General features: G+C 31.2%; 1 pseudogene; it reads right to left on the bottom strand.

Annotated features, from left to right (window-relative positions):
* Nucleotides 1-4901: 4901 nt before the first annotated feature.
* LOC112685851 lies at nucleotides 4902-6263 on the bottom strand (annotated as a pseudogene).
* Between the last annotated feature and the right edge of the window lie 13194 nt (nucleotides 6264-19457).

Genomic DNA, 19457 nt, shown 5'->3' with positions numbered 1-19457 from the left:
ATTATTTTTTATTTTTTTCAAACAAATAATTAGTTTTATACATTATTAAAACTATTGTTTCTTTATATAATATTTAACGTATTCATCATAGTATTATATGATTTTATTCTTTTTATAAAATATTAAAATATTTTCTACCTCAGTAATTTTTATTTTTTATTTCTTACCTAACTGTAATAATATTATAAAGAAAATGATATATGCAAACATATTAAAATTTAATAAGTTTTATTATAATATGTCTTATGATTATTACTAGTTCTGTACTTGTTAAATATACATACTGACGGACCACATTTTAAATTGATGTTAACTATCTGTTTTAATTTCTAGACATGGGCGAATAGGTATTTTTATTTACTGGGATATATTTAATAGGGACACATATCATAAGGTCTACAAATTCATAAAAAAAAATCACTCTCTACGCTCGTAATTTTATTTCAATCAAATGACAGAAATACTTAAGATTATATAAGCTATACCTATAGTACTAACTAAATAAAAAAAACACATACTTAATAGTTAAATTGAAAATAGTTTATTAAATGTACTACTCCTCAGAGTCGCATTTAGGGGGGAGGGGCACTAGCTACAACTGCCCCGTACGCCAGTTTTTTGGGGCGCCAAAATTTTGTGGTTAGAAAAATTTCAATTACAACAACACGTTGATACTGCTTTACATAATAGTGCTCTAAAACGTAGAGGAAATGAAAACGAAAAATAATTATTTGTATTGGATGCAAAACCGAAATTTGGTAACGTTTTTAATGAGGATCTTTCTGCAGCTTTGGTAGTATCTAATATACCTAGGAATAAACTTCAAATTCCCGAATTCAAGAACTTTTTGAAGAAGTATACAGGTAAACATATTCCTGACGAGTGTACATTAAGGAAAAATTATCTTGGTCCATGTTATGATAATGTTATTATTGCAATCAGAGAAGTTATTGGTAGCGCCGTCGTTAGGTTTTGCGAGGCTCTGGTAAAATCTTTAGAACTGACCACAATTACGTTTAATAAATTGTTTACTAATCAATTAAAATTAAAATTTATACTTTTATTTTTATATGCGAATCAAATATTTAAGAATTAATTTCTAAAAACTATTAAATATTTTTAGCTTACATTGTTTAGTATCTAATAGACTAATATTATAAATATTGATGAATCAAAAATAATTACATTTACAAATGATAATATTATATACTCGTAATTTAAATATAGATATTCCTTTATTTTTTCAAATTTCAAAAGTAAAACAAATATAAAAATATATAAATTAAAATTATTTTTTTCTTGCTTTTTGAGCTGCAAGAGTCTATAAAATCATCCATGTTAATTCAATCGGCAATATCATTTTCAATAGCAATCAGTACCAAATTTGTCAACTTGTACTGAGATAAACTATTCCGTAAATAATTCTTAATTATTTTAAGTTTTGAAAAAACTTCGTTCGGCCCCTGCTGAAGTCCCAGATATAGTAAGTAATATACGAAGCGCGATTTCAGTATTCGGAAATGAATATTTTTTTCTTGAGCAACGACAGTGTTTGCAAAGCTGTTAGGTTTTCCTCCACCATTTTACGGACTGTTAGAATTTCTTGAAATAAATCAATAGCTTCTATATCTTCTAGTTTTCTTCGCCATCAATAACATCAGTTAATGCAATTTGAAAGTCTTGGCAGCATTTACGAATTTCGTCATCGGGCATATTTTTTAGTTTTCCAAAGTTGAACAAAAAACCAAAGTTGTTATTATATGTTTGTAAATGATCAAAACGATTTATTATTGATACTATTATTGAATCTAATACCAAAATAAAGAATTCTGTTCGAAAAAGTTCTTTTGGATCAACAGATATTGCATCACTGCATTCATAATCAAAATTTCTTTTTTTTTTATGTCGTTTAATTTTAAAAACCGGCTCAGTATCAACTGAAACTGCAAGTTCTTTTGCTAAATTTTCAGTTTTTTGAAAACCATATTTTCTGTATTTTTTTCAAAAATATGATTAATCCTTTTAACATGCATACAGATATGCCAATTTGCATTTTTGGATCTTGAAGTTGTTTACTTATTATATTAACCTTTGAAAGAAAGTCGTACCAAATAATTAAATAAATTATAAACTCAAAACTTCTCACCTCGTTATATAATGACTGGGCCTCACTTTTGGCAATGGGTTCGTCAGTTATATCAACAATATCATCTAAGGAATTTATAATAATATTAATATTATATAATTTGTTTTAATTGAAATCGTAATGCTTTGACGCTGCTTAAGCGACTCTCCCATCTTGTTTCTGACCACTTTTTTTACACTGTATAAATCACAATGAGTTTTTAATACATTCCAGCGTTGAGTAAATGCCGTAAAAAAGTTATAAATTTCTTTTCGCGAAGCCAAAAAAATGTTACTGCTCTTGTTGAGACTCTTACTGAATTTTGAAGAACCAATTTCAAATTATGAGCAGCACATGGGGTGAAAAAAGCGTGGGGATTATTTTTTCAGTATTCTTGCTTGGACTCCCTTATACTGACCAACCATATTGGCCCCATTGTCATACGCTTGGCCTCTACAGTTGGAAAATTGTAAACCATTTTCAGATAACTTTAATAAGAACACTTGATAGATTTAATCCAGTAGTCGATTTAACTTCAATAAAATTTAAAAAATATTCCTTAATATAATATTAATATATAATATATAATTAATATTCCTTAATCATCTGAGTCCATGATAACTGTTCGAATAACTATAGAAACTTGTTCTTTATGGCTAATGTCAGGCGTAGAATTCATAATTACTGCATAATATTTAGATTGTTGAATTTTATTTAAAATAATTTCTTTTTTTTTTAAAGCTAGCATGTTGATAATTTCATCTTGAATTTGAGGTCCAAAGTAATGAACGTATGTTTCATTATTTTTAATCCTATTCACATAGTCAATTATTATTGGATCGAATTTAGCAAGCATTTCAATTCTACCTAAACATTTTCCATTGTTTTTAGTGTAAATAACATCGGAACTGCCACGAAAAACATCAGAATGCTTTGCTAAGAAACTAATAGCTGAAATGATTCTTTTTAAAACTGCTCGCCAATGTTGTTTTTCTTTTTCAAAAATCTGTGATTGTAATTTGTCAATTTTATTCAATAAAATGTACGTTTTTTTTAATTAATACCATTTGGTGATACATTAGTAGTGACATTTAGAAACTTCGTGAGATTTAAGTGTTTCAAGTAGATGTTTCCAGTCATCAAAACCTATATTTACAATATTTGATTTCGAACTTTACTCAAGATTAAATAATTTACATGGAAAACAATATACGCAATCGGCAGACAACGAATAAACTAACCAATTTTTGTCTACTTTTTCACCATTAGGTATTATTCTGCAATAATATTTTTCAGAAAACTTTCTATTATTATCATGTGATTTTACGGGAAAATTGATATTAGTTATTTTAATAGGACCTATTTCTAAAATTGCCTGTTTGATATTGGATGTCATGATTTCTAGCCAACAGGAATGATCGCGTAAATCTTCCGGTAAATACATACATTTATTATCATTTGAGCAGCTGTTTTTAATTTCATCACAATTTAAGATATTTTTACCTGGAAGTATAACTGATTTATCAACTTGAGATTTATCAATTTTTGAAGTAGATGGTTCAACATTAAAATTACTAGCAATCGGTAAAAACAGAAATGAACAAGAAGATGTTGCATTAGATTTAGCGATTGAGTTAGTTACTTTATCATTTTTGTGAAAATTTACGTCAATCAGCGGAAAATAAGTAACTATTTTAAACTTACCCATGGTCCCACGCTGTGTTTTTAAAAAATTATCTAACTTTTGTTTTTTTAAACGATTTTGATGACCTGATGAAAATGTTTTACCAATATCCCGATGACGACCTATTTTGCAATCAACACCTTGAAATAATATAAATAATTTATAAAAATTGAAATGAAATTATAATATACATATTCTTATTGGTATTAAAATAAATATGTTATCTAATGAATATTGTCTAATAAATAGATGCAAGTAATTGACGGATTAACAAAACAAAAAAATATGTATTTAATAGTATAATACGTTTTTAGTATACCTTATATTATACGAGTAGGTATAATATATAAGTTATATATAGAGTACGGATTTTAAAGCAATAAAAAACTAAAATAAAGCACTAAAAAAAAAAGCAATAAAGCTGTCTAAATCTTCCAAAAAAGCTTTAAAAAAAGCATTAAAAATAGGTTTTTAAAAAAAATTTATCACAAAAAAAGTGTTAAAATTATTTAAAAAAAAAGGTATTATAATAAACTTATTAACAACCCTGCTTCTTCGAGTTTTCATTCTTCCACAATTATTAATCTGTAAATTGAATTTATTCTATTTAAGATAATTTATAAAAAATAAATTAAATAATAGTTATTAAATGATTTTTTTACCTATATCATCGGAGTTGCATTGGACAATCAAAACTTTTTTCAAGTTTTCAAATAAAAATTTTCTACGACGATCGGACAATATATGCTTGTATTTTGAAAAGCTACGTTCGACGTCAACAGATGTAATAGGAGCAAATTTGTAATGGATTAAATCATCACATGTTAAGTCTTCAGGAAGTTCCTCTCTTAATACTTTTTCGCCTTTTAGAATATTTGATATTATGGTAAGAATTTTAAATCCTGAATTTTTGTTTAGTACATCATCAAGTTTTTTTGTAACCATTTCTCCCGTTTTTCCCAAAGCTTGTTTAATTTGTTGTTTAACCTTTTCTATACAACACACGGATTCTGATAATAGCATACCAGATGTTTCTAAGCGTGTAATTTCAGTAGCCAAAAATCCAAAATTACTTTTTATGTAGATTAAATTTTCTTCAATTTCTGGGTTTTCGACTAATTTTTTAGTGTTTTTAATAGCCAGTGCATCATCTGAGTCCAATTGAAGTATAACATTTTTGATATGTAGAAAATGTTCACAATAATAGTTTACGGCATTTAACCAAGTGCTCCAACGAGTAATAATTGGTTCTGGAGGTAGAGGAATACCCGGAGCAAAATTCTTAAACAAATTTATACGGTATGGAGCTTTTAAAAAAACTTTTTTAATATTTGATATTAAACTATTAATTTCTGGAAAATTTATTCTGATCTGTTCTGCCACTCTGTGTAGGCCATGTGCCAAACAAGTTATATGCACCATTTTTGAGTAAAGAACTTGTAAAGATTTTCCTGATTTTACCATATATGGTGCTGCATCCGACACAAAAAGTAAAACGTTGTCATGAAGTATGCCTTCAGGCCATAATATAAAAAGAGATCTGGCAAATAATTTAGATATAGTAGAGTGATTGGCTTTTTCTAACACCTCTGAGTTAAGTAGGAATATTTTTCCAGGATTGTCTACTTCCAATGTACCAATTATAACATTGGCTACATATCGCCCCTCAACGTCAGTAGTCTCATCTATTGACACCCATACATTTTTGTTCCTGACGTAATCTCTAATTTTAATAATAGTATTTGTATAGCATTGATCTATATAGTTTTTTCGAAGCGTAGACTCATCAGGAATAATTTGTTTTGTATGTTTATGCAGAAAATCGCGAAATGTTGGTATACCTATTTAATTTAGTGAGAGGGATATTTGCGGACAAAAAAACATTACACAGTTCTTCGTTGAATGATGACTTCATTGACATACCTGTGACTAGAAGCTGAGATTTTGGTTTTTCTTGTTGATTTCTAATATTTAGCTGCTGGATATGTTTACCTCTAACGATATGTTGTTGAATATTATATTTTTTTTTCGGCAGATACTTTAACACCACATACTTTACAAAAAAGTACAGCATTGTCACAAGAAAAAATGTCTTCACCAAATTCTTTTACAAAATTGCGAAGACGAGCACTACAATTAATAATTTTTGGCATTTTGTAAGTGACTATCGGTAAGAATAACGAACTATACGGTGTTGCAACGAAAACTAAACTGTAATTCTGAGTAGATAATTTCCAGAGCAAAAGCAAATTTTTGTGTTTATTGTCGTTTCAAGATAAAATAATTTACTATATTCAATAAGCTATATACGTATCTAAATTACATCGATAAACATACCTATAAATCAAACATAACGAGATAAAATCGATTGAGCCAGCCATATACAATATACGATATTGGAAAACACATTATTTTACAATAAAATAAAAATTAAAAAATACGTTTCAAATACGTTTATTTAGAACACATTTTGAAAAATGTACCAAAAATGCCCAAAAAAGCATAAATATTAAAAAAACGCAAAAAAAGCAAAATAAAATGTCGTGCATAGCAGTATATCAGTATAAATAGAATTTGTAGCTGACATAGCTTCGTTTTAGAGCAATAGAAAAAAAAGGCAAATGCCTTCAAAATCCGTACTCTAGTTATATAATATGTAGGTATGTAATACCCAATGGTCAATAGTACATAATATCTCATCATAACTGGTTATTATTTGTAATGAATTTATATTATATGAAACCAGGAAGATAATATTTGTTGACAAAATGTATAATATATTTTTTAACTATAACCCAAGAAGTCGGCTGACGATGCTCACTTTAAGTACTAATGTACTATTGCCGTCATTACTATCAATAATAATTTAATATTTATACATTAATAGAACAAAATTAAAAGTCGACGACTTTATGAATAGTGAATATGTCAACACTAGTTTCAACTAGTATTAGGGCTCTGCCATATAGCGGTTTTTCGATTTTGCCGATGTGGTTTTTACGTTCTTGGTTTTATAGTCACGACGGTCAAACCGTTTAAAACTTAACAGCAAAAAAACAGCAGTGTGGTGAGATCATTGATAATACACATTACACACCACCAGAAGTAAATACTTGTTAATCTTATTCGGGAGTAGTATTATTGATCAAATATTTTTGATAAAATATAAAATTAATAGAACATATCCATATATTTGTTCAATAAATTTTCGTTTTATTAGTAAAATTGTTAGTGTTTAATATTTAATTGCTTGGTACTATAATCTATCATGCTATCATGTTTAGCATTCGAAGTCATAATTGAAAAAACTAAATTGATTATTTCAATTATAGTTTATTAACAAAATATTTATTTGCTAAAAAATTAAATATAAATATAAATTACCTGTAAAGTAACGTAATAACTGTTTTGCTTATGAGTTTTTAGGTTCTCCTCACCTCTTGGTGATGGTCATCGGAAAAATGATAGTGTTAAAATATAACGGCGATAACACGATGATTAAATAAATAAAAATCGAGTACTGGTATAAACATTTTCGTAGTATTTTTAATAGATATATACACCCAAATATCTATTAAAGATATAGGTATTTAGAATATTATGGCAAACATGATAAACGCATGTAATCGTATCTTATCTGTAATACACATTATACTAGAAACTATAAAAATAGAATGGACAACGCGCGGGCAATTCTATAAATTAAATTTCTACATCGATCAACTAATATCACATATAATATATATAACAGCACATATATTAAACAGAGTGACAGAAAAAGTTAGAGAATTGTTCCCTAATGTGAAAAAAATCTTTTTTAAAGTCACCTTTTCGTATTAATATTATCAAATTATAAAGAAACATTACCTGGTTTGCCATTACCACCTGAACCAGTTATTATAAAATGGGGTACATGGATAGGGGCAGTTATATTTAATGCAAATAACTACGAAGGTATTAAAACTGTAATAGAAAAACTAGAAAATGATTTGTCAGCAAGTGTAGAGAGTTGTAAGAAAATGTTCAATTTGCCTATGGTAAAAAATGATTTAGCATTTATAAAAATTAACTTATGTGGACAAATTTGGGCATTTACAAATTTAGAAGATCCTAAATTGACTTTAGTACAATTATTAGAGATTATGAAAAATATCAGTTCAGAACTGTCAAATATACAGAGTGACAAAGGTTCTATTATAAAAACTAAAATATCACAGTTGCATAAAAAAAAATAAAGGTTTTCAAGTAATGGTACAAATTTGATTTATTATATTAGTTAACAATGAAATATAACTTCTAGAAAACTTCAACCCTTGCTCTGTGGCCAACATGAAGTATGCACCACTGATATCAATAGATGTGGAAAGGTCGTTTAATCTTTATAAACACATACTAAGTGATAGAAGGACAAATATGACACCTGAGCAGATGGAAAAATATATTATTGTCAACTCTTTTTATAAAAATTAAAAATCATACATTGTATCTATTTATCAAAATATTTTTTTTTAATAACAAAATTATGTTTTTATTGGTTTAAATTGTTTTTTTTGTAAAATGTCTTTATTTTGTAATTTTTTTTTCGTAAATATTTACCAAATAAATGGTATAAGAGGATTTAATACATTTTTATTTTTATATTTATATTATACATATTTGTATTTGTTTTATTTATTGAATATATTTTTAAATATTCACTGTTCTTTAAAAAATGTTTAAAGTTATTATTTATGGAAGAAATTAAAAAAAATATTAAAATTCGTATATTTTGGGTAAGAACATGTTTTTGCATATTATTAAAAAAATAAGAGTATATCAAGTGCATATTTTGAATTTTTTCGATGCATAAATGCATATTATTTTGGGCTTTTTGAGTGCATACAAATCCAGACTCTAGTTATCAGTTATCAACTGCATTTAAAATTTGTTGAAAATTTAACCATATTAATTATTAATATAAGTTCTGTGTCGTCCGCCGTCGAGTACGCACGTTCACTATGTCGCGCACGCAATTATTATCAGTTTATTATTTAATTATGTTCACGTGTTTTACACGATAATACGCAGACCCGTCTGTCATGTCCCGTGTTACTACACTGAAAACGACTAAAGGGAATTTGTCGCTCTTCACTTCGTCAATTCTCGATTCAAGTCTAAAGAAAAGCAAGTCTTGTGTGTCGTCAAATCGGTTCGCTCCCCTCACCGTGGCTGATAACCTCCTCAAGGTTTTTAGCCCCCTCCCCTCACAGTCTCACCTTCGGCTCAACATGAACCTAGTACTCTACCATCAAAATACCTTGGTGATGGAAAAGTCGAGGTTACGAGCATGTCTGCATCGCCAATTGTCATAAGTAATGTTACTAACTACGCCTCGTTAAAAGCAGATCTAATATCTCTGGTGGGTACCGATGGCTTTACGGCTACCGCCAAGGGTTCCTCTCTTATTATCAAATCTCATAATTTTGATGATTACAATAAACTAGTCGATTACTGCAAAGAATTGCATTTAGAATGCCATACGTAGGCACCTCGTCATATCCACCTTTTCAAAGTGTTTATCCGTAATCTGCATTATACTATTCCTGTTGAAGATATAGAGAAGATTCCTCGAATCTTCAAAGGATGAATTAATAAATTTACTTATAAATCGCTATCAGTTAATCATTCAATTAAATATAATCTGAAACTGGCAGCTACTTATAAAATACCATATGTAGATAATATAACTCTTTGAAGAACAGAGCATTCTAAACAATAGCAAAGGAGATTTTCACGGATACAGATATAAGAAATGTGATTGAAAAAAGGTTTTACAAGACTTCCTCAAGAAAAAGACGAATATATCGGTAAAGGAAGTGGTTTCACACTAAAATGTATCGATGGACTGCATACAAATATACACCTATGGGTGGATCGTCATATATCAAATTACTTGAAGATATCAGAAACAAAAAAGCAGCAGTTAATCCACAAAATACAGACCAACAATGTATTAAATGGGCAATACTGACAAAACATATCGATTAATATCGTAATCAAATCATGCTTATAGACGAAGAACATCTTTAAGATTTTTCAGGCCTTAAATTTCCAACACCTATAATAGATATAAAAATATTTGAGCGGGATAACTTGAATGTTTCAATAAACGTGTATGGTTTGAAACAAAATAAGAAAAAATCATATTGTTTACCCATTAAAAGTTGTGGATGAGGAAAAAATCAGATAATTTTTATCTGCTTTTATTATGCGAAGGCAATATATCACATTATACATTTATTTCAAACTTATCAAGACTTATATGTACACAAAAAAACGGCTCATAAAGAAAAAGTTATTTTCTGCAAGAGATGCTTCACAACATTCGATAATCAACCCATTAAAAAATACACTATATGGACAAGCAGCACTAGATCAACACAATCTGATATGCGGAGTAAACAAACCAATTTTACCTCAGATGCCTGCACCCGGTACAATACTAGAGTTTGATAGGTGGAGTCAGTTGGCTATCAGTAGCCGTAGTGTCAAGTTGCCCGTAGTGATCCTACTCCAAATCGCGCGTAATTAAAGTTAATTTCAATGAATTCCATTAATAAAAATGCTTCACCTCAAGACCTCAACCTTCCTGATACTTCAAAGAAAAGAACTAGCAGTGTCGCTCTTACACCTCCTCACACTAGCAAAAACAGATTCTCGCCCCTACTAACTCTCCAAGACACCGGTGATATGAACAATACTACAGAAAACGACAGTATTCAGCAACCACAAGTCAGACCTAAAATTCCACCTATTTATGTTTATAATATTTCCGATTACGAAAACTTTCATACTTCTTTAGCAAATATAACATTTGACAAATTCTCCATTGTAAATACAAAATCTGCCTTAAAAGTTAATTTAAACTCGATAGACGATTATAGAACCGCCACTAAACTTTTCGATGAGTCCGAAATCGAATACCACACATACCAACTTCCTGAAAATAAACAACTATCGGTAGTAATTAGAAATCTTCCTGTAAACATATCGGAAGCTTGTATTTATAACGAACTTCAAGAACTTAAATTTGAAGTCGCTTCTGTCACACGCCTACAAAACCAATTCAAATCGCCAATACCAATCGTAGCAGTATTATTGTCAAAATCATCTAATGAAATATTTTCCTTAAACAGATTTTTACATTGCGTAATAATAGTAGAACCACGGAAACCCTCTAAGGATATTCCACAATGTACAAACTGTCAAAGATTTTCCCACACCAAAAAGTTTTGCCACTTACCATCTAGGTGTGTCAAATGTGCAGGTGGCCATCATTACAGTCAATGTCAGAAATCATTAGAAGTTCCTCCAAAATGCGTTAACTGTAAAAGTAATCACCCGGCTAACTATAGAGGGTGTACTTTTTATAAGGAGATATTAAAACACAAAAATAAAAATAAAACTAGTACAAATCCTATTCATAGCTGGAATTATTCAAACACAAAACCTAATGAAAATACTCAAAATATACATTCAAATAAAGATAACACTAATAAGCAGTACACGTACGCCTCTGCATGTAACAATAATCTTAATAACAGCAAATCAACCAAAAACACAGATAACGATAATGATTTTATGAAAACTCTATTACCACTAATTAACACGTTTGTTACTCAATTAATGCAAAAAATAATTGCAAATCTCCCAGCTATCATAAACAGTTTAAACTTAAACACAAATGGATCTCCATAATACTTTATTATTAAACTGGAACGCCAACGGTCTAAAAAATCAAAGAAATACATTATTAGCTTTTCTTAATCACCACAACATCCATATCGCATGCATTACCGAAACTCACTTGTCGCATACAGATAAAATACAATTCCCAGGCTACAAAATATATCTCGCTGATCGTATTACACAATCTCGTGCCATGGGTGGAGTGACTATCCTAGTACGTAACAAAATCAAACAACAACAACTGCCTTCACTTGCCCTGACGTACCTTGAAGCCGTAGCAGTTTCCATTAATATAAACAATAAATATATAACGTTCGTCAGTGCTTATCAACCTCCTAGTCGTCAAATGCTTATCGCAGACTATGAAAATGTCGTGAGCCTTGATAACTCAGTTATAATTGCCGGTGATTTAAATTCTAAACACATTAACTGGGGCTGCCGTGTTACAAATCCAAATGGCTCTAAACTACAAGCATTCATAGAAAACACATCTTTTTCAATATCAGCTCCAATTACTCTTACTTACTTCCCTACTGATATAAACCGCTTGCCGGACATATTAGATATCTTAATAATTAAATCTGTCCCATTTGCATGTGTACATGAACCTCTCATCGAACTCGACTCGGATCACATACCTGTTAAAATAACGATTAGTTCACCCTCTCTCTTCAGCCGTACAAACAACTCATTAATTAAAGGTAAACCAGACTGAAATAGATTTTCTAACCATGTACAATCTAATCTGAAGATACCAACAAGTATACCTACCACTCAAATAGCAGAACAAACAGCCGATCATCTGACGGACGTCATAACAGAAGCCGCTCAGACCTGTTATAATTCCGTACCGCAAACTATACACAGTCCTGGCTACTTACTACACTCCATATCTTCACTTATTCGTCGTAAACATTTAGCTAGGCGCACCTGGCAAAATCATAGGAACCCTACAGATAAAAAAATACTAAACCTACTGTAGTAAACCACCGAGTAGCTAACATCCGCTAACATTATATCATGTATTGATACTAATGTGGAAAAACCGAAACGGAAACCAATATCAATACTTACTCGTATTGATATGCAGTTCCCACGGAACAGAGCCTATTTTCAATATCACAGAAACAAGCTTCCTTGTTCACATCCGGCAGAATCCCCATCGACCTTACTCTTATCCTAAATGGCTGCCTATAAATACGGTATCCATTTACCCATACATTTAGAATAGTAGAATGAATTAAACTAGTGTTAACTAATTACTCCGCTTACTGCACCGACGCTCATCTGGTCGTGAAGCCCGCGTGCCTCACATCGCCGCCAGCTCTGAGAGTCAATCTTTATTATTCTCGGGCAGAGCTTAATTACTCTGTCCTCACACTTTCAATTATAAAATACTATCTTATTTGTATTAACCACATATTATATATACTTTATTTTATTCATTATTATACATATCTGTATAACTTTAAACCATCGTGTTTTTTCATTTAAACACCTTTCAACGACTCTACATCACAGACGTGAACCGTTCAAGTATTTATTCGTCAACGGTGTATTGCGTCGTCCTCTTGCAGAACGGCCCACTACACTACTCACTAAAAAAGTTCAAGTAGCTTTACAAAATTACCGCGTATCCTCATACAATAGTTATTTGTCAAATATGCGACCGGGTGAATCAAACTTGTGGAAGTCAACAAAAAGGTTATTAAACCAAGATATCAACACCATTCCCCCTCTTCGCACCGATGCAAAACTTGTCATATCCGATCAAGAAAAATGTGATGTTTTTTCAAACATGCTGTACAATACCTTTTCTCCCAACCATATCTGTAATCCAAGCAACGAACAAAGAGTAAAACACACTTTAGATCTACCAAATTATGAAGTTCAAAATTCCATTAATTACGTAACGCTAAATGAAATAAAACAAATTATTAAAAATCTTCCGAACAAAAAATCACCGGGTCACGACAAAATTACAAACCTTATGCTAAAAAAATTACCACCGAAAGGTCTAGTGTTTATGGGTTCATTATTTAACTCATTATTGCGACATGGTTACTTTCCATTCAAATGGAAAGTTGCAACCATAATACTAATAAACAAACCAGGGAAGGACAAATCTAACCCTGACAGTTATAGACCAATCAGTCTCTTATCTTCAATTTCAAAACTGTTTGAAAAAATAATTCACACTAGACTTCTGTTCTATTTAAATGCCATAGACCTCATACCAAAATTCCAATTCGGGTTTAGATCTAATCATTCTACGGTTCAAGTATTTAGAATAACTGAACATATCAATACCGCATTTGAAAAACATTGTCATACCGGAGCTGTTTTTATAGATATATCAAAAGCATTTTCCAAAGTTTGGTACGAGGGCCTGCTGTTTAAACTAAAATCCATAAATACTCCATCTTACTTGTTCAATATTACTAACTCATTTCTACTTAACAGGCAGTTTGCTGTTAAAATAAATGATAACACCTCTGATCTTATGCCTATATCTGCTGTTGTGCCTCAGGGATCTAAGCTTGGTCCCATACTTTTCAACATCTACGTGTATGATATCCCTCAGTCACCTCGTACGAACATCGCCCTCTTTGCAGATGATACTACAATTTTCACCGAATCACGTAACATAGAAGCAGTAGCCACAAATCTACAAGTTCATCTCAATACAATATCTTATTAGTGTAATAAATGGCGTATCCAAATAAATGCGTCAAAAAGTATAGGTGTTATTTTCAGTCTTCGTCCTTACCACCCCCCTGCACAACTAATTTTTAACAATGTAAATATACCTTGGAACTCGTCAGTGAAGTACCTTGGCTTGATATTGGATAAACGGCTAACTTGGCAGCCCCATATCTCTTCCAAACTTCAACAGGCATATCAGCGCTTTTCTATGTTATACCCTATCCTCAATAAAAAAATCTTCAATACAGAAAAAATGCTCTCTTCTTATATACAAGCAAATCTTACGTCCAATACTCACTTACGCATGTCCGGTCTGGGGGAAATGCGCGACCACCCACATCAGAAAAATTCAAATTTTTCAAAATAAAGTGCTACGCATTATTGCAAACACACCTTGGTTTATAAGGAACGTTAACCTACATAAAGATCTTCAGGTCCAGGAAATCGTAGACCACATAAAAACGTCTTCAAAAAACTTTCATACCTCTCTGCTCAACTTTTCTGGCTCACTTCACTATAACCTCCACATACATCCGCCTCAACGTAGATTAAAACGTGGACGTCCGCATGACCTTCTGGTTTAACACCATACACAATACATTGCTAATATATAAGTTAACTTGTATATATTATTCTATATATTTTATATTATGTTATCTTATACTTTATTCTTAATTATTATTGTATCAGTCACTGTTACTTAATTATAGTCAGCTACGACTCAGCGTAACTACTACCAATGTTATTATTATGTTATTATATTCAATATTGTACATACTCGTATATAGTATATATTAGTTAGTAATTATATCTTATTAATTATTTTATTCTTATTATTCTAATTAATTATCATGTTAAAATTGTTAAAAATTGTACCATTGTAATCATCAATAGATGTAGATAGCCAAGGCTAGGAACATCTTATTTAAAAAAAAAAAAAAAAAGAAAAGATAGGTGGAGTAAGACTCAGCGGCATCCGATAGTCATTTACACAGACATTGAAGCACTTCAGGTAAAATGTGAAGAAAGTAAAGGCAAGAATACGTTAGCTATTCAAAAGCACAAACTAATGAGCTATGGGATATTCGTAAAGACTACAGAAAACGTTCCCATAGATTGGTTAGATAAGTTCAACATACCACAAAAACCAATTATTTTCCATTATACTCGTATATTATATGTAGTATGAACGAGCCAAAATCTTTGCGGATCTTCTGTCTATCGTTCGATTCGATGTCAGCGCTCCTAGCGATACTGTATCGTACTATAATAATAACACTGTTATAGTGTAACAGGGGAGGGGTATATGACAGTATAATTCGTTATGTTTCTACTGGTACGTTATTATAATAATGGAAAAAAGCAATACTTGAACATTTCTATGATCACTGAATAAAATGACTTAAGTTATGATTATTCTTATGCTATGTATGACTAATCTATCTGCGAAATTATTATGAAATTTGTTTTTTTTTCGTCATGTTATAGATATTTACGATTTTTCTCGATAATGTATTGTAAAGATCTGTATTAACTGATTTGACATATCGTGTTTTGTATAGAATGTATATTATTGCAGTGAAATAATATTACATGTATTACCGTTATCTGCGGATGGTGACGCGTAGCGCGTCTGGTGAGGTGTATTTAGGAGATGTAAGTTTGACTTGTGATTTAAAAGCATTGTTTAAAGGGAAGGGGGGGGTTTCTTTAAGTATGTCTGTGTTGGGTAAGGGTAATGTCGTGTTTCGTCAGTGAAAATAATAGTATTTTAACGGGAGGGTCATGGATTTTGTTAGGTTTGTATGTGTTGAGGGTTGTATTAGAAGGTAAAGGTAATTGTTTTCGTTAGGTTTATATGTGTTGAGGGTTGCATTCTAAGGGGAAAATTATTAGTGTATTGGGGTTGCTAGGGAGGACTTATTAAGAGGGAGGACACCCAGAAGCCCGTATATACCTACTCAAATAGATAAATTATTAAAACAATATTTGTCTTTTTAATCTTTTTTTTAACCTTAAAAATTCAAAGTTCATTTAATTGTTGTTGATAAAAAATATAAAATATACATGTTAGTCGATTGCTGTTACATATCAAGAATATAGGGCAGTAGTCGAATTCCGTAGGTTAAGTTAAGTTAGGTAAGGTTAGGTATATACAGTGTGTAAACGCTCCCTCTTGATGGAACCCACCTTGTTGTGGTGGGGGAGGGCTCACCAACTTGTCGGTGCCAAGAGATTCCACTCCACCCTTCGCTTTGACTTTAAATAGTTGTGGCTGGGGTCTTTTCCTATAACCGTCCCTGACCTTAACTGGTTGGGGACTGCAGATATTATAATCACCTGCTAACACCAGCAAAAAGGCACTGAAGGAAAACTGTAAACCCCCTGCGAGTAGGTTAAAAATTGAGAACGGAAAACCTTAAACCCAATATGAAGTCTCAGAACAGAATTATTGTTACAGTCCCAGTGCCGTGGGATGGCACAGGGAACGCCAGGGGGGGGGTCGAGTATCACGGTCCCCTTTGGTGCCGAACAAGGGCGATGTGATGTGGTGGCCCCACGTAAGATGAAAAGAATCAGGTTTAGCGCGCCCAACAGGGAAGAGATGGACACAAAGATGAAGAAACACAACATCTTGGAAAACATCGATGATGACGACCTGGTTGTGTTGAGGTTTGAAATACAGAGTGAACTACAAGAAAAGGTAGGAGAAATAATACGCGTAGTGACAGATATGCACAGCTTCGCGTCCATGACGAAGAACGTGCACAAGCAAATTAAGAATTGGAGTAAACACCTGAAACAATTGATTGAAAGAGCCAACAAATATAGTGAAATATGTCAAATACTTGCAGAGAAAGAAAGCAATAGAATGAGGGATCTGTTATTATGTTATATATATATATATATATGTTATTATGCCGCCAACTGCGAGGTGAAACTAGAAGTTGCGATAGCAATTGCACGGAAACTCAGGCAAACAACCGATGAGAGACGCCTTCCAAAAAAAAAAAAAAACTTAATTAAGAATACTAATATGGGCTGAATAGCCAAGATAGGGTGGTTAGAGGCCCCCAAAATTTGTATTGTACTACACAATCTAAGACCGTAATGTATTGTTTTTTTTTGTTCAATAAACAATAAATGATTGTGGTGGCTCGGTAGCAATACGAAAGTAGTTCCCGAGTCGCCTCCGGTTCAAACAGGAAAAAAAAAATGTGTGTAAACACTAATTGAATACATTCGATATTTTTGCATAGAACAAGACAATTCAAATTCTGGTTTATAAGATGGATATTAATACATATTTTCATGGTCTCTAAACTTAAATTTGTACATTACATTAGTGCACTATACAATTATTTTTTCTTAAATTGCAACCCCTACTTTTGAGTAAACATTTTTTTTTCGTTTTTTTTTACGAATTTTAGTGGTTCAACCAACTTTATATGTTCTAAATTGATTTAATTACAGCGATTTAACGAAAAACGTTAGATATTTTAAAATATCCAATAAAGACCGATAGCATAATTATTAAAAGTATATGATATAAAATCGGTAATTCGGAGTCTTGATTATAACTTTATTAAATGTTTATATTAAAAAATTATATAAAAAAAAATAAAAAACTAAAATTAATATATTCCTCGTTTCATTCAGAAACTAAGATATATTTTTATACATGCCAGCAAAGTTGTCAGTTCTAAGTCTGAAAAAAAATGTGAAGGGAAATTTTACCGATGAGCTACATTTATCGAGTTACCTTAGTTATAATAGTTACTAGCATTGTTAAGTAGTAGGGGACACAGGACGAAATTCGAATATAGTTGTTCCACCTGCAGGACGGAATTTAGACTCCGGTTTTCACCCTGCAGGGTTCCCGGACGGAATTCGGTATCAGCCGAAACACAAGACAGTTCTCGTATAGATATTGGTGAAATATCGTATGGGTAAAACACGATCGGGATAGTCGAATTGCACTTATTACCTACAAATAAATGGTCGAATTGTTCTTGGATTGAAAAAAGGTAATAGTCGAATTGCAATCGAGTAAAAATCAGGTAGTGGTCGAATTGCACTCGTTCAAAAAAAAGAGTTAAAATGGAAAACTCTTTAAAAATATTAGAAATCTTTCTGTTGAAGAATATTACGGCGTACTTAGCATTATATATTAGTTCGTGTCATTTAGATAACGCAGATAATATTATATAATAATAACATATATACTCAGAAACGTATTAATAGGGTAGAATTTTTAAGTACAGTTAGTCATTACTACAAAAAAATGATCGAAATGACAAAAAAAAAAAATTGTATAATATAATATAATATAATATAATGTAAAATATTAACCTAACCTAACCATAGGGAGACCACGGCAAAGATGGTTCGACACAGTGAAGAAAGACTTGACACGAGTGGACCCTACTTATAACATCAATTTGGCAATTGATAGAATGCATTGGAGAGGTATTGTAGAAGCGGCATTAGACCTAAATGGTCTGTTTTAAGCCTAAGAAGAAGAAGAAGAAATATATATAATTAACATTATTAATGTGATATATAAAACAATAATTTTTAACCACGTTAATGATTACTAAATGGTAATAAATGTAACTTAATAAAGTAAATCTAACTCCTTCAAATGCATGATAATTTTATTGAAATACTTTTTTGAGCCCAAGCGCAGTTCGACCATTACCTAATTTTCAGCCTAGTGCAATTCGACCTTTACCTTTTTTTAAACCCAAGTGCAATTCGACTAATATAAGTGCAATTCGACCATACCCAATACGATTGCGTACGTTCGTTACCAGCGATACGATATGGATCTATCTAATGTGTAAACGGGGCTTTAGCCCTCATAGCTCCCTTTGTATCTACGCCTTTGTGTTCATGGATAATCTCTAAATTAAATATGTAATTTCGTTTTTTAATAAAAAATTTATATAACGTTTATTACCCTACTAGCCATTGTATACAACAATACGTCTATGAATACGTTCGTATGAAATTGAATCGCAAACAAATTATTAATTTTTTATTTCACTACATTCAATGGATCTATTGGAATTAATGGAATATATTAATGGGTAAGATACGATTGCGTACATTCGTTATCAATAATACATTTTTAAGCTACACGATTGGTTAGGTTTTAAGTTTTAAGTTTTAAGCATTGATGCCAATTTTCATATCAGTATTGGTATACCC

This window comes from Sipha flava, unplaced genomic scaffold (genome assembly GCF_003268045.1).
Source record: "Sipha flava isolate LNK unplaced genomic scaffold, YSA_version1 293_pilon_pilon, whole genome shotgun sequence".
In the NCBI taxonomy this organism is placed as follows: domain Eukaryota; kingdom Metazoa; phylum Arthropoda; class Insecta; order Hemiptera; family Aphididae; genus Sipha; species Sipha flava.
Note: the sequence above shows the minus strand (reverse complement) of the source record. Positions and strands in the feature narration are given on the sequence as shown.